Genomic DNA, 6,000 nt, shown 5'->3' on the forward strand with positions numbered 1-6,000 from the left:
GATGGGCTGGTGGTCCAGCCTCACAACCAGACAGGAAGCCTCGACACTCTGGTGGTGGAAGAAAGTGCCATAGAGTCTCAGCCAGGTTATGGCAACCCTGTTGGGTTTTCAAGGCATGAGTCGTTCAGAGGTGGTGGTTTGCCATTGCCTGCCTCTGCATAGTAGCCCTGGAGTTCCTTGGTGGTCTCCCATCCAAGTACTAACCAGGCCAACTCAGCTTAGCTTCTGAGATCTGATGAGTTCAGGCTAACCTGGACCATCCAGGTCAGGGCCACGACGCTGTATCCCCTTCCCCTCCTGCTGTGCAGTCCTGTTATTGCTTCCATTTATACCCCACTTCTCTCTCCAATGTTGACCACAAGTGGTTTATAACATTGTTCTCCCCACCTCCATTTCTATCGTCACAACATCAGCCCAGTGAGATAGGATAGGCAGAGAGAGAGAGTGAGTGACAGGCCCAAGGTCACCCAGTGAGTTTCATGGCAGAGTAGAGGATTCGAATCAGGCTCTCCCATATCCTCTTCCAACACTCTGACAACTATTTTTTACTTATTTATTTTTTTATTTCTATCCTGTTCCTCCCTGGCAACCTACGCTATGCTGGCTCCCATTTCAATCACATTTACAACCTCCCTGCACGTATGATTTTGGTTACAGTGATGTCTTGCATGGGTAAGAGAGTTGTCAGAGATATCACACCAGAACTTATGTGCAGAAGAAGAAGAAGAGCAGGTTTTTATATGCCGACTGTCTCTACCTTTCAAGGAGAATCAAACCGGCTTACAATTGCCTTCCCTTCCTCTCCCCACAACCGACACCCTGAGAGGTAGGTGGGACTGAGAGAGTTCGGTGAGAACTGTGACTGACCCAAGGTCACCCAGCTAGCTTCATGTGTAGGAGTGGGGAAACCAACCCAGTTCCCCAGATTAGAGTCCGCCACTCTTAACCACTACACCACGATGCAATCAGATTTCACCTGAAAGGTAATGTTTTCAGTCCAATCAGTTGAGACGTCCAGCGGCTACACCTCAAGCAAGGAGCAATCAAATGATGTATCTGTGAGTCATCTCTGGGTGCATCTCTAAAAGGTTCCAGAGGTCAGGCACGCGTCGGCGGCTCAACTGTGCTCCAACCATACCACCACGTAGACAGGCCAGTGCTGTGTGTACCAGCTACAGCATCATGGGGTTCGGTAATCATTAGGTAAGACCTTTCAACCTTCGACTGTGTATTCTGAAATTTTTAGGTGAATCCCGATGAATCATTTACAAACCATGCAAGTTAACCATGTGACTGAGTCCCGTTTTATGTCTAGTGGAAGCATGCCCACTAACAATCGTTTTATTATGATGATATAATCCTTATCTATGAAACTCAATGGTTCCAATTACCAAAAGTAAACTTCTAAATTCTTGGGAATTGCCTTTGAGTAAAGGTATTCAGCGGGGTAGGGCCCACTTAATTTCCCATTTTTCCGTACTTTAGTGACCCGCTAAGCAGTATCTAGGCGATTTGTATTTACCAGCACCAAACATGTTTACCTTTTGAGCAAGTTAAAACCAGCACTTTTCAATGTACCTGCTCAAGATAAAGGTAAGTCTCCCATGATTGTTGGAAGGAACAGCTAGCTCATGATGGGAAAGGAAAGAGGGAAAAGCTGCCAAGGTCATGAAACGGCCTTTGTCTGACTTTCCCCAATGTGCTAATAATGGGCCTCATGGAAAGCACCAATATGTTTCCTGGCACCTGCTTACTTCATCTCTTCAGGACTCCTTACACATTCCTTCCATGGTGGTTGAAAGTGCTATCAAGTTGCAGCAAACTTATGGCAACCCTGAAGGGTTTTCAAGGCAAGGGTTTGCCATTGCCAACCTCTGCATAGAAACCCAGTCATCCTTGGTGGTCTCCCATCCACATGGTGTAGTGGTGAAGAGCGGTGGACTCTCATCTGGAGAACAGGGTTTGATTCCCCACTCCTCCATATGAGCGGCGGAGGCTAATCTGGTGAACTGGATTTGTTTCCCCACTCCTACACACAAAGCCAGCTGGGTGACCTTGGGCTAATCACACTCTCTCAGCCCCACCTACCTCACACGGTGTCTGCTGTAGGGAGGGGAAGGGAAGGTGATTGTAAGCCGGTTTGATTCTTCCTTAAATGGTAGAGAAAGTCAGCGTATAAAAACCAACTCTTCTTCTAATCAGGGCCAACCCTGCTTAGCTTTTGAGATCTGCAAAGGTCGAGCTCTTCTGTACCATCCCCATCAGGGCAGAGACAAACAGAGGTGGTTTGCCATTGCGTGTGTCTCTGTGCAGCAACGCTGGACTTCCTTGGTGGTGTCCCATCCACATACTAACCAGGGCCGACCCTGCTCATCTGTTGAGATCTGATGGGATCAAGTTAGCTTGGGCCATCCAGATCCAGGGACAGGGATGCTTCTACTTGAAGCTACTTTGCCAAAACAGCAGCAGAAAGGCAAGACAGGAGAGGGACCCTCACCATAAAGAAAGGAAAAAATATCAAGAAGAGCCACATAAGTCTAGGAGGAGGAGGAGGATTTATAGTCTCTGGTTTCAGTCGGAGAAATCCACCTAAAATGTTTCTTGGCTCCCCTTGTGTAGGTAGGTAGGTAGGTAGGTAGGTAGGTAGGTAGATAGAGAGATAGAGAGATAGAGAGATAGATAGAGAGATAGAGAGATAGATAGAGAGATAGAGAGATAGATAATGCTTATTGGCTCCTGTAAGCCCTTGGCCCAATCTGAACCAAAAACCACATCCGAGACAGTCAGGTCCAAAGAAGCTGGTTTTTACTGGTCAAATAGGTTAACAGAGCATAAAGAAAAGGAGACAGCAATGGAGCTTGCTGGCTTTCACTTGATAATATAAAAGCATAGAAAAAAGGAGATTACAAAACACAAACAGCGCTGTGGTTCCCACAGCTTCAAACGGATTTAGGTATGCATAACAGTCCTTGAGTCTGATCAGTGGGCAAACGAAACCAACAGAGACACAGGCCTGACAGCTCCCGATAGATAGATAGATAGATAGATAGATAGATAGATAGATAGATAGATAGATAGATAGACAGACAGACAGACAGACAGACAGACAGACAATGTTTCTTGGCTCCCCTTGGATGGATGGATGGATGGATGGATGGATGGATGGATGGATGGATGGATGGATAGATGGATATTGTGTGTGTGTAAAGTGCTGTCAAGCTGCAACTGCGACCCCATAAAGGGACTTTCAAGGCAAGGGAGAAGCAGAGGTGGTTTGCCTTCCTCTGCAGAGTCTTCCTTGGTGGTTTCCCTTCCAAGTACCAACCCTTCTTAGGTTCCGAGATCTGACACGATCGAGCTGTACTATATCATTCCACATCTCTGGACTCTGATCTGCAGAACCAGGTTTGATGATTCCCCACTCCTCCACATGTGGTGAACTGGATTGGTTTCCCCGCTCCTCCATATGAAGCCAGCTGGGTGACCTTGGGCTAGTCACAGTTCTGTTAGAGCTCTCTCAGCCCTACCTACCTCACAGGGTGTCTGTTGTGGGGAAGGGAAGGTGATTGTAAGCCGGTTTGATTCTTCCTTAAGTGGTAGAGAAAGTCAGCGTATAAAAACCAATACTACTGCTTCTTCTTCTTCTCTCACAGTGCAATACCATGCAGAGTTACTCCAGTCTAAGTACACTGATTTCAATAGGCTTACACAGGAGTAGCTAGTCTGCATAGGGCTGCACTACAACCACAGTAGAAGAAAACATGCTGAATTAAGCCTCTAGGTGGAGTGTAGTTATGTTTACACGGCAATGTTGAAAAGTCACCTGTGTCGCTAATTGTAAGACCCACCTTTGTTTCTTTACTATTGTCCAATAAAAAGAGCGAGGGCAACTGGACACCTCATAAAAGCCACAGGTATAAGAAAGTGACCGCCTAAAGCCAGCAAGATGAGAATGCCAAATGACTACGCCATAGTCAAGATCTTTCACTCAGACTCCAACAGAGAAAAGCCAACCGAAACGTACTTCACAGTCACAAGGTAATCCATCTGTATTTACTCTCCCCCCCCCGCTTTAAAAAAAATATCTTAGTATTAATTTGTTGATCTGTAAAATAGAACCATCAGTTAATGAAGGAGAGATCCGTCAGTGGCTACTTGCCATAATGGCTACGCAGAACCTCCATGTTAAGAGGTAGTATATCTCTAATTGACAATTGTTGCAAGAGTCCAGTGGCACCTTAAAGACTAACAAAATTTCTGGCAGGGTGTGAGCTTTCGTGAGTCACAGCTCACTTCTTGTGTGACTCACGAAAGCTCATCTCCTGCCAGAAATTTTGTTAATCTTTAAGGTGCTACTGGACTCTTGATCATTTCTACTGCTACAGGCAGGCTAACAAGGCTGCCCATCATGACAATTGTTGAGCAAGGTAATAATAGGGGGAGACTTTGGCCTATCTATTTTTATTTCTGGCTCTTCCAGAGCAACTTCCAGAGGAAAGAGAATGCTGGACTCTTGTCAGCATATACATTTTGTAAATAAATAAATCCAGTAAGGGCTCTTCTTATGAGTCTATTTCCATGTGTCTCCACAGTTGTAATCTTATGGCCCAGATCTGTTCAATTCAGGCTGAGACTCAACAGAGTCACTAGCGCAAATGAGAGGTTAAAAACCTCTGGAGGATGATCTATCTACTGTTATTAGATGCTGAGAGAGCTAAATGGAACCTCCATATTCAGAGGCAATAGTCATAATCTTTATATATTTATATACTGATGGTAATATATTAATTTTTAGAAGGACTGAAGAAAGATTTCCACTGCTGTGGATCTGAAACGGCCGTATCCATCGATGATTGTGGCTCTATATGAACTTTACACAAGGATTACAATATTAGCATTCATTTGGTACTCAGTTGAGACCTTTGGAACTTCCTCTATATATTTGTGGTACTCAGTTGAGACCTTTGGAAATTTCTCTACATTTTTTGTGTGAACTGTACATATTGTATATACTTGTGTTGTATATATGTCACGTATATGGTCTATGTTTCACCTCAGTAGCTTATAAATATTTGCACTTTGTGTATATACAGTTTCCTGTACTGTTTTTCTAAACCTTTTGGTACGAGTACAGAGGTGCCGTTTTTCTCCCCACTACCTGGAGGTTGGCAACCTCGGCCCAAGCGGTATCCAATGTTCTATTTTGCAATTTTCAGATCTCCTTTCGGATTTTATTTAAGCATGAAATAACCTACGCATCCCTTCCCTTTGGGTATTCTTTTTCCTCACCTTCATTCCCTTGCTTCTTCATACGTGCAACCCAAAGCTAATGGATTCTTTCTCCTCCCTCCCCCACATCCCAATAAATCCGTTTTAACTTAAGGTTTTCACTGCAAAGAGAATAGAATTTAAAGTGCCCCATACATAACGCGGGAGACAAACTCTCCGACACCCGAGGACATATGGCAGACAGTTGATTAACATATTTATTAAAGGTGTGCTATCAGGATCCCCCGTCCTGTAATTCCACACCTCATTTATAATCTGGAATAAGGGGCATCGAGGGTCAGTGCATAAATGCCACAAGGAAGCCACTATATTAAGGCGCAAGTGACAAGCGAAAATGCCTTGGGATGAATTTATGGGAAAGGAAGGCCTTTAAATCCCAAGGCATTAATGGAGGCTCACAACTGAATTGGACTCTGAAATTATTTGCTATAATGTTTAACTGGAGTTTTGTTGTCACGTATATTATTTTTCCTGATAAGTAAAGACTTTTTTTATGTTGGGGGGTATTTTGTTGTTCTTGTTCCTTGGGGAAATGACAGCTGAATTCATAGAATCATAGAGTCCAACCTGTTCGGAAAAGGGCAGCATAGAAATCCAGTAATAAATAAATAAATAAATAGAATCATAGACCCCCCAGGGTCATCTAGTCCAACCCCCTGCGCAATGCCGGAAATTCACAGCTACCTCCCCCCACACACACCCAGTGACCCC

This window comes from Euleptes europaea, chromosome 4, assembly GCF_029931775.1.
Source record: "Euleptes europaea isolate rEulEur1 chromosome 4, rEulEur1.hap1, whole genome shotgun sequence".
In the NCBI taxonomy this organism is placed as follows: Eukaryota; Metazoa; Chordata; class Lepidosauria; order Squamata; family Sphaerodactylidae; genus Euleptes; species Euleptes europaea.